This window comes from Juglans regia, chromosome 2 (genome assembly GCF_001411555.2).
Source record: "Juglans regia cultivar Chandler chromosome 2, Walnut 2.0, whole genome shotgun sequence".
Classification (NCBI taxonomy): Eukaryota; Viridiplantae; Streptophyta; class Magnoliopsida; order Fagales; family Juglandaceae; genus Juglans; species Juglans regia.
In genome coordinates this window covers 22,575,475-22,587,365 of record NC_049902.1, presented here as the reverse complement: position 1 = coordinate 22,587,365, position 11,891 = coordinate 22,575,475, and the positions used below count along the sequence as shown (strand labels likewise).

Here is an 11,891-nt window from a genome sequence, read left to right as displayed (position 1 = left end):
AGACCACTACACGACACCACATTGTTGCCTACCAACCTTCGTCACCACCACGACCTATCCCTGGCATTTGAGTTACCAAGTTAGGCAATTTAATCATATTGGATTTTGATTCTATTTTTTTTTCTACAGATTCCTCTTATCGTTACTTCTTATCTATGTCATGCCCCAATTTTTTTGCTGATTTGAGTTGAATATTTCTTTCTTTTGGAAAAATTATATCAACATGAAACATCATCATATTTATAATTCCAAAAGAAACAAAAATGAGGACAAGCAAATGAAACCGAAGGAACCCAGAAATGGCCGGAAAGCTCCAAAAATCACGAACACAAACAAGCAAACGAAACCCAAAAAGATAAGTACAAAGAACGAAACCCATGGAAATTATATAGTTTATATTTTTTTATACTATCATTTTCAAATTTAACTTTTGAATTAAAAAGTATAATGCATTTGAAGAGAAGAGAGAAACACAAGGAAAATATGAAGAGAGAAACACAGTCATTTAATGCTTTCACAAACGAGCCATTTGACGTGTGCGCAGGGACAAATGCCTTCCCAAGCCACGGGTTCTTCCTTTTCATCGTCAATGGCAATGCCACACCTCGATCTCATCAAAATCAATGGTCACAAAGATCTTATCAAAATCGAGGGGTTTCTTCATCTATGAAAATGGGTGAGATCTCGTCGATTCTAGGGTCACAACGATTTTGGAGTTAGACTCAGCCTCAAATGGGAAAGGGGAAGCTCGGTTTCGAACAGAGGTTTTCTTTTGTTGATAAGTGATCATGAGTTGTCCATTCCTATGTTTAGCTCAATGCGCCGCCAACATAGCATCCTCCCATTGGAAGGGGTTATTTGACGAAAAACACTAGGACCGGCTCAAAGATATTCTCAAAACACAAATGGACGTTGCCACGTCCACAGAGACTTTCTATCGAAATTTTCTATCGAACACTTCAAATCTTTTTTTTATTATTATTACTTTTAATTTCACCATTTTTTAAAACTATTTAGATATTTAAAAAAAAATCACATATTTATTTAAAAATACTTATTTAATCATTAAATTAAAAAAAAAAATCGATGGTCACCGATACCATCGGTGACCACTTTATGTGAAAAAAGTATTTTCCAATACTATAACCCTATGATTTGTCATAAAGTCAAATTCATGTTCTAGCTAGGTTTTTTAATTGTCCCATGTTCTGGGAACTCCATCACGGGCCAAAAAGAGTAACACTGCCTATGATAGGACGGCGGACGCGTTTCCAAAGAAAGGAAGCACCTAGCATATCACATCCAATGTTGGATATTATGATAGTAGAATTGAGAAAGACCTTTCATACACACAACTGTCCTTGACTTGAGGAAATAATAATAATAATAATAATAATTAATTTTAAATATATTTTTTCATGCTTCACTAATATTATATTAAATAAGTAAAAAGTTACAAATAATTTTTTTAAATATTTAATGCCATATAATAAATAATTAGTTGCCAACGTCAATATGATAGGAAAAAGTCATTAATTATCCAAAATGTGCTTCTTTTAATTCCAATCCCGAGGAAACATAATGAATGATGCAAGAATAAAAATTCCAAATCTCTCACCTGGTTGCCGTTTGTTTTCCTTTCTTTTCCTTTGCGTTGTCAACGATAAGAGAATTGAGTAGAATTTTTACACCTTCCCGTGGAAACCCTAGAAACACAGCTCGATCCCATGCATGATTGAGACTTTCCTTGCCTTTTAATTCAACACCTATCGCTACGACAGCCACCTTAATCTCTCTTTTCTTATCTCTCACCAAAATTCTTCAATTTGTACGATATAGACTTTTTGGATAAAGGTGAGTTGTCTAAATCGTGTGCCCAAGTCTACCGACAGTGTATTTATATATTTTTTTAACATTTATGTGTGTGTTTTTCTATTTTTTTAAATTAAAAAGAAAACAAATATACAAATATTTAAAAAAAAATTATAAATACACTTGGAGACACCATTTTCGATGACCCTAGTAGAATTCGGTTTTGCACTCTTTTATTAATAAAGCTAATTGCATTCATCTAAAGCCAATGATAAAATGGAGAAAATCAAATTCACCATGTTAATGTCGTGTTTCGTACGTTTTTTAACCAGGTTCCAGCAACTCATATCTTTAAAATTGGGTCTCTGATATTAAAGCTAGTAGAGTATTTTGAAAGTTTGTAAATAATGAGAGAGTCTAGAGATCAAAGAATCTAGAGAGCGTTTTCGTACCTGCAATTTGCTATATATACTGGGAGTTTGGGGGGCACAAATCGTGCCTGCCCCTGTGGAGCTCATGTTCTTTTTTACTATTCATTTTGTCAGTCTTTTAAATGAGGCATGCCTCTGTGATGGTGCCATCAATGTGGTGTGTTACTTGGGTAGTGGTGCTATTAATGCGACGTGGTTCTTCGATTTGTTTTACTTTGTTGGTGTCTTCGGTGGTCTGTCAATGTTCCCATGTCAGAAGATCAAAGGTTCCCTATCTTTCCCAATCTGCCCTATACAAGTCTCCATGAGCAGGGTATGGCAGAACGACGTCAGGCCTGTCCGTCCCATCAACCATCATTGTTTACTTTTCCTTGCAGGTGACTTGCTTCGTGGGCTAGTTTAGGCCCTAGGGTCGGGCATTGGGGCGAAGCCCATTAGCTTTGGCCAAGCGCCCAATGGGCTTATGAGTGAGGGGAAATTACCTTACACACCCCAAATTACTTAACAACGTCCCCACACTAATACAAAATTCACAGTTACATACATGACCAGCAACGCCACAAAGTTTTCAAAAAAGTGATAGAAATCCGATGCATATGGTTCATACTACTTTTGTCCCTGGGGTAGTTGATCTTGATAAGTTCTTTAATTGTTTTTCTGCTTAATTTACAGAAAAATAATCAACACGACAATTTTGTCCTCTTAATATAATTTTCAAGAGGAAATGAGCTTTGGATTTGGAATGATATTTCTCTCTCAAGATCAGCTCAATAGCTATCAACTTCTTCTCCATTTCTCAACTCTATGTAAATGGGCTGCAAGTTTCCTTTTATATCACAATTTGGAACACAGCATGTAACCCTAGTCAAAGTCTAATTTTTGAACATTCATTCGAGTAAGGTGTCAAGCGAGTGACAAGCGCACGTTGTATCTAAGCATATCTCGAGCCATGAGTCAAAGGCATGTTGAGTGAACTTTCTGTCTGGGATACCATGCGAGCACCATGTCAAGCAATTGTGGAGCGAACTCAATGTATGAGCTTCGCTAGAGCAACTAATCGAGCGCACATCAAGCAAATTCTCTGTGTGGCGTTCGCTTGGCGTTCGCTCAAGTCACTGATGAGCAAATGTCGAGCTGAGTTCCATTTCTTGTCTTTTTGTCATATTTATTTAGCCAATCATCACTCAACAAGTTACAACACAATTTAACTAAGTTTGTCACATGAATATGCCAACACACTCATTTTACATTAACGATCTCCCCCTCTAGCATTTCTATGACAAAACCTCTTATACATGTAATGGACATAATCTTGACAAACCCCCAACACAGGATTTCCAAGTACAGGTACAATCTCTGAACAAGCTTCATGTGCTAAGGAATATTTGTGCACTCACTTAAAAAATAGGTAACGCACCAAAGGCATAAAGATAAAAGAAATATTCATACTTGTTCAACCAATGTCTACTAACAAATTAGAAATCAAGCATAAACATAACATGCACATTTTGCATCAAAGATCATCATCATTAAAAATAAATAAACACATTAGACATTGTGTTTAATCAAGAAATATAGGAAAAATTGTTTTCTAAAAAAAAAAGTTGTATTCCCTCCTGTTTACAACTATCTTCCCCCATGTATATCATACTCCCCTTACATATATACAACTCCCCCTACAGATATGCTAGACATGTTACTCCCCCTTTTTGTCAGGAAATGACAAAGGGCTTTGTCAGTCAAGATCTTCATCATCCGCATCAATTGTGGAATGTAAAGACGGAATACTTTGATGTAGTTCGTCTAAGAGCCTTGTCACCATTATATCCAGGTGATTGAAGTGAGCATCCAAGTGGATCAAGTGATCAAGCACCACTTGTAGGGTTGGCTCAGTAGGAGCTGGCATAGTTGAGGTCAATGGTGCAAAAGTGGATGATGCAAGGGTGGATGGCTGAGTGGGTTCATTGTCCAAAGGATGACCACGAATATGTACACAACTCAGCTGGATAGTCTTACAACCAATAGGAGCCTTCAGAATGATTATAGGCTTGTGAGGGGGAAAAGCAACTGACCAAGATGAATCAATACGCATGATAATGCACGCAAAAGGTCAGCCAATTTCGTTTATTGTTGGACTGAAAGGTCTCAAGAATAACTCAACAGATGTGACTTCCCAAGTCAATGGAAACGTCAATGACCAAAGCATAGAGCAAACATGCTCTTTCTATGCCTACATCACTTTGATGAGCAGTGGGATAAAGGTTGGTGAGCACCACTCTATTGAGGAAGAGATGGTCTGGTGGAAAGTCAGCAGCATGAAGTGGTTGCATTTCGGGCCATACACTCTCATACCCACACAAGTGCGTGTCAATGGTGGCCCTACTAGGATTAGCAGTGGAAGAGTTGGGAAGAGGGGAGTTGGGCACACAAGGGAGTTGAAACAATTCAGCCAACATGCCTAGAGAAACTTGAAATTGAATATTTCTCAGACTAACTCCAAATGAGTTGTCTTCTGAGATGGCATGAATGTTGGAGTAGAACTCCCTAACTAGCTCCACAAATAGAGAAGGATGACCAATGGTTAAAGATATCCACTAACAAGACTCAAATGTCTAAGGCACAATGGTCTCCTAAAGCTCACCTAGAAGAATATCACGCTCGACAATAAGGGTGCGATGGGAGAAGTTTTGAGCATAGAGTTCCCTTGCCCAAGCATCATAGAATTGTGCTCGGGCGGGAACGGGAGCATTTGGATGGAGACGCATACGCTGAGACACGGTAGCACTTTGTAGACGGTCCATACAATGATGATAATTAGAAACTATGTGCAAGAGTGACTTGAATGACCCAATGTATGAATTCATTGGGATGCCTAAGATGACGTGACTCACATGCATGAACAAGTGAGAATAACTTGTATAAACAATGCAAGCCCAGTGCATGAAGTTTGAACATTTAAAAAAAAAAATCAAAATGAGTGATGTGCACTCAATGGGACATTTTGTCAAACACATGATGTGCACTCTATACCAAGCTTGAAGTTAGTGCTTCATGTATACTCCACAACCCTCCTAAGTACAAACATCACTCCATGGTGATTGGCATTTGTTCAATACATGAAAATAGCACCCAAAATATCTCCCAGAATTAAGATAATGATGCTCAAAGTGTTGCAAGAAATGATGCAGACGGTTTAAACAAAGATTCAACAACCCCTACATTTACCCTACTAAGACCCAATACCGAAAACCCATGCACAAAACAATTTATGAACCAAACCCGCAATACCGAAACCCTAATATTAACCAAATCTTATATGCCAATTAACACCAAAATGTAAAATGCACAAGATTTCTTTGAAGCGGGTAGGCTTACCATGATAAATAGTGTACCATGATAAATAGTGTATTTGATGGGAGGAATTGAGTGAACAAAGAACGGAGAAGCAGGAGAAACCGAGATTTTTTTTTTTTTTTTTGTGGGGTTTTCGTGAAATGCTCGGGCGGCCTAGGAATTTTAGGGATTTAAGCCGTCACTCAAGCTAACTTAAGACTTGAGTGAGGACTACTCAAGCAATAGGCAAGTAACTCGAGCAAAGTATTGAGCGAAGGCTTGGTTTGATGAACAATACCCCCAGTGTACACAAGTTCTGACTCAAACATTAATGATGTCAATTGTAAAACTTAAAATAGACATTAAATGTAAAACAACATCACACTTCAAGAGGAGTGTGGGGACAAAAGCTCAACTTTGACCTTCCTCCTCAATGACTTGATCAAGTATTTAGCTTGGCGTTTGAGTTCCTCAGCCTTGAAGTTTCTGATTTATTGTCAGAGGCGGTGTGGTAAACTTGGATGTAGATACAGCTTTTTCTTTGGGTCTCGCTGAGTCGGGTCAATTATGCGGTATTAATAATCTTAAATATCTTGGGTTCAAAGAGCTTTATGTGTTAAAATAACAGTATTAATTAGATAATGTGAATTAACTTTGTTTGGCATGTGAAATAATATTTTACCTCTAATTAAATATAGATGCATTATGTTGTGGGCCGGACTAACATTTAATTGAACTTACAATTGAATCTTGGCCCATTATAGGAGTGAAGCCCATTGAAGTTTGTAACCAAGGCCTACATCTGTTCAAAATCTATGAAGAAAAAGAAAGCAATTGGCAAGATATTAAATGCATTCAACAATTGAGGTATTAGAAGCCGACATGATGGTATTGCAAGCCCACAAGTGCTGTCCAAAGAAGAAATAAAAAGAAGGCAGCCCACGTCACAAAATTGAAGCCCATACATGACTATTCTATGAAGGAAAGAAGCTTAACACAGGAAGAATTCAAAAAGGGCAAACCATGAACCCGACAGCAAACTAACTTGTAACAATTTTATGCGATTCTTCTGGAACCAACGCCTGGGGACCACGAAGAGAAGCCGTAACGATAGAGAGCCGGCGATCCGTGGCAAGGAGAGGGAGAAGGAGAGAAGATTCAGAGTATAAAAGGAAGAGAGATTTTCGGGTGCAGGAGTTAGCTAGTTTTTTTTTTTTTTTTTACTTTCCTTTAGTTTCCTGCTTTGGTTAAGAGGCGATTCTGGTAGCTTAGGGTTTATTTTCTTTTGAGCATTCTATTGTCTTATGAGGATGATCGGGTAAGTTTTACAACTTGGGTTGCGGAAAAAACTTTGTTTCATCTACATTTTTGCTAGATTTCTGTAGATTTCAAATTCCATACATTACTTTGTTTGAGACCAAATTTTGAGAAAAAGAAAGTTGGATAGATTCTCTTGCTCTTATTCTTGTTCTATTGTTGACATGAGGCACAACAAATCCTTGAATTAATCAAGGTTTCTATTAGCCAAATGTTATAGTGAGATTGGTTGATACTTTAGTGAGGATATTTCGTGTTAAGAACAAGCACATATACTTTGGGTGTATATTGGTTTTAATATGTGATCTATTAGTACCTTAATTGGGTTAATACAAGATAAGTAGTGCCCAGAATTCTTGTGGAGTGTAGAAATAATAGAAGCCTAAAATTGCGACTCAAGTGTTTGTTAAATCATTTCATTGGAACTGTTAGTTTCAGCTTTGTATTAAAATTTTGTTTGTTACTTGTAGGAATTAGAATTATAGTTTTTCATCGTTTAGAATATTAAATTTTCAGCAACTATTTCTTTTATGATTTAATCCATCTTTCTAAGATTTACAAAACCGAGATCCTCAAAGCACAACCATATATTCTGTTTTCATTAAATCTTTCTTTGTAAATATATTAATATCCATTTTGCTCATTGTTTATACATACATAAAAACAAAAAAACAAAAAGAAAAAATTTTACACTTCATTTACTTCTTCACACTTCTTATACATTATCATACTTTCTAATTAATTTTCACAAATACTTTGATAAACATTTGTCCATGTGGCATACGATCATGGACTTATTCTTGATACAACTTGACGCTTCTACACTTGGAAGCACATTTAAGAACACGTCAAGTTTTTGGCCCCGTTGCCGGGGACAATTGGTGTTGTCAGAGTATTTTTCTGAACCTTCAGAGTGTGTTTGTGGAGCTGTGAATCTCTTCATTGCCTGGGTGATATCTTTTCCTCTCATTTTATTTGTTTGCTTTTTTTTTTTTTTTTTTTTTTTTTTGCTGAATTTGCATTTCTAGTTGGACTAGAGATAACACATATAGACTTGCTAGGACTGACTCATCAACCTCATCTTCAGGTGCATCTGGTTCTCATATTTTAGCAACATGGCTGAAAATGATCAAAATGATAGGGAAATGGTAAATCCTAACAGGACACTTAGAGAATATTTGTAACCTGTTAGGACTAGTCCACCCTCTTATATCATTCAACCTTTGAATGCAAATAATTTTAACTTCAAACTTGGGATGATTCCATTGCTACCACATTTTCATGACATGCAATCAGAAAACCCCTACTTGCATATCAAAGAGTTTGAAGAAGTTTGCTTAACTTTCATGGATAGAACATGCACTGAAGAAGTCATTAGGTTAAAACTGTTCCTATTTTCTCTAAAGGACAAGGCTAAAACCTAGCTAAACTCCTAAAGGCCAAGGTCTATTGGGACCTGGCAAGAATTCCAACTGAATTTCTTAAAAAACTTTTCCCAATGCATAGGACCAATGCCTTAAAAAAACAAATTATGAATTTTGGTCAAAAGGGTCTAGAAACATTTTATCACTGTTGGAAACGTTTTAAAGACTTATTAAATGCATGTCCTCATCATGAATATGAGAATTGGAGGATGATAAGTTTTTTCTATGAGGGTTTACAACAAAAAAATGAGACAATTTGTTGAGACCATGTGTAATAGCGAGTTCTTTAACAAAGAACCAGAAGAAGCATTTGAGTATTTTGATTATTTGTATGAAAATGCACAATCTTGGGACATTGCTGATAGTATTGATAAAAATGAGACTTCAAACATGTTGGTGGAGGTGGGAAATATACTTTAAGAGGGGAGGACGATTTGCATGCTAGGTTAGCTTTAATTTCAACGAAATTAGAGGCTATTGAGTTGAAAAAAGTGAATGAGGTGCAAGCTGTACAAAGAGTGGCAGAAAAATGTGGCATTTGTGAAGATCAAGGGCATTCCACAAATCAGTATCCTACAATTCCTGCATTTAAAGAAGTTCTATTAGATCAAACTCACAATGTTAACATGGTTTCTAAACATTTTTCAGGGCCATACTCGAACACTTACAATGCTGGAGGGAGGAATCATCCAAACTTTAGTTGGAGATGTGAGCATAGCAATGCTCCTGTTGCACCTACAGCAGGACCAGCAAATTTTGCAGCATATGGAGCTCCTCCTGGTCCATCTTATGGTCCCCATCCAAGTCAAAGTTCTCAATTCAATGCACAACCAGTTCAAGCACCTAAAAATGGACTTGAAGACACAGTTCAGCAGCTGAGTGTGACACTTCAACAATTCATGCAAGGTCAAGCAACACTCAACAACTAGAATTCATTAGCAATTAATTACATAAGAAGTTCCCTTACAAGGCTGACTACACCCTTAAGTACTCAAGAGAAGGGTAAATTTCCTGCACAATCACAACTAAATCCACAAGGGCAACCTCATCAAGTGCAAGTAGTTAATGAGGATCCTAACTTAAAGTCAGTCAAAGCGGTGACTACTTTAAGAAGCGGTAAGGTGGTAGATATTCCAGCACATGAGCCATACAATTCTGGTAAGGTTTCTAACCCTTCTAAGAAAGATGGAGAGCGTGAGAAAATTGATTGTCCTATTCCTACTACTTTTTCTCATCAATTAGTTCTGTTACATAAAGATAAGCATCATGCTGAAATTCTTAAGGTTTTTAGGGAAGGTAGGATTAATATCCCTTTGTTAGATGCTATTCAGCAAATTCCTGCTTATGCAAAATTTCTTAAGAATCTATGCACTATGAAAAGAAAATTAAATGTTCACAAGAAAGCTTTTCTTATTGAGCAAGTTAGCACTATCATTCAGAGTAATACACCACCTAAATACAAGGACCCTGGAGCACCTACAATTGCTTGTGTGATAGGAAATTCAAAGATTGGTCAAACTTTGTTGGATCTTGGTTCAAGTGTCAATTTATTGTCTTATACTGTTTATGAACAACTTCATTTAGGTGAGCTGAAATCTACACCTATTATTTTGCAACTTGCTAATAGATCTATAAAAATGTCTAGGGGGTATAGTTGAGGATGTTTTGGTACAAGTTGATAAGTTTTACAATCCTGTGGATTTTGTGGTGCTTGATATGAAATTGTTGACCTCATCTACTTGCCAAGCTCCTGTAATTCTTGGTAGACCATTTTTTGCTACATCTAAAGCATTAATTAATTGCAAAAGTGGAATTTTGAAATTGAGTTTTGGAAACATAACATTGGAATTGAATATTTTCAATACTTGCAGGCAATCTCGGGATTTAGAAGAAGTTCAGGAAGTTAATTTGCTGGAAAATATCATTGATGATGATTTTCACTAGAATCTTCCTTCCACTAATTTACAATTGTCATTAGAAAGTGTTCTAAGTGATTTAAATATACTTGATGACACTTCTAATGTTTCTTTTGCAGGAACTAGTCATGGTGTGCTTTGGCAACCAAAGTTTGAAGAGTTGCCACCTTTGACAGCACCCATAAAGCTATCTTCAGATGTAATTCCAGATCTGGACCTCAAACTTCTTCCAACTAGACTTAAATATGTTTTCCTGGGACTTGACAACACTTTCCTTGTGGTAATATCTTCTACGCTCATCTTACTCAAGAAGAAAAATTGATAGGTGTGTTGAAAAAGCATTAATGGGCAATTGGGTGGACAATAGCGAACATAAAAGGAATAATCCCCTTGTATGCACATACAAGATTTATTTAGAAGAGAATGAAAAACCATCTAGGGTAATGCAAAGGAGATTAAATCCCACAATGAAAGAGATTGTGAAAAATGAAGTGTTGAAATTGCTTGATATTGGAATTATTTATCCTATCTCTGATAGTAGGTGGGTGAGTCCAACTCAAGTTCTTCCAAAGAAATCTAGAATAACTGTAGTAAAAAATGACAAGGATGAATTAATTCCTACAATAGTAGCAACTGGATGGCGGATGTGTATAGACTATAGGAAACTGAATACTGCTACCAGAAAGGATCATTTTCATCTTCCATTTCTTGATCAAATTTGAGAAAATGTTGCAGGTCATGCTTACTACTGTTTTCTTGTTGGTTTCTCTAGGTATTATTAGATAGAGATTGCACCAGAGGATCAGGAGCAAACCACTTTTACATGTCCTTTTGGTACATTTACATTTAAGAGAATGCCCTTTGGTCTATGTAATGCCCCAGCCACATTTCGACGATGATGCTTAGCATTTTTAGTGATTTGGTTGAAAACATACTTGAAGTTTTTATGCACAATTTTTCTATTTTTGGATGTTCATTTGATGATTGTCTAACTAACTTGCAAGTTGTTTTCATCAAGTGGAGTTGCTTAAAGTGGAAAAAGTGCCACTTCATTGTGACACAAGGAAATGTGTTGGGTCACATTGTTTCCTCTCGAGTCATTGAGGTTGACAAAGCAAAAATAGAGCTAATTTCTAAGCTTCCTGCTCCTAAGACTGTAAAAGATGTTCGATTATTTTTAGGACATGCTGGTTTTTATAGGAGATTTATTAAAAATTCTAGCTTTATCTCTAAGCCTTTGTATCACTTATTAATGCATGATGTTGGTTTTGAGTGGACTGATGCTTGTCAAGATGCTTTTGATCAGTTGAAAACTTTGCTTACCACTGCTCCTATCATGCGACCCCCTGATTGGTCACTCCCTATTGAAATAATGTGTAATGCTAGTGACTATGCTATGGGTGCTGTTTTAGGACAAAGAAAAGATAAATTACCTTTTGTCATTTACTATACAAGTAAAACTTTGATTAATGCTCAGAAAAATTATTCCACTACTGAAAAAGAGTTGCTTGATGTAGTCTTTGCATTGGAGAAATTCAGAGCGTATAACATTGGATCACCTGTTATTCTTTTCACTGACCATGCGGCATTGAAGTATTTGTTATTGAAAAAAGATGCAAAACCAAGGCTTATTCGATGGATTCTTCTCTTGCAGGAAT

General features: G+C 36.5%; 1 non-coding gene across 1 annotated transcript; it reads right to left on the bottom strand.

Moving 5' to 3' along the window:
- Nucleotides 1-8,405: 8,405 nt before the first annotated feature.
- On the bottom strand, nt 8,406-8,513 carry LOC118347831. The gene has a single exon (XR_004800978.1). It is a non-coding gene; the product is annotated as a small nucleolar RNA R71 (small nucleolar RNA).
- Between the last annotated feature and the right edge of the window lie 3,378 nt (nt 8,514-11,891).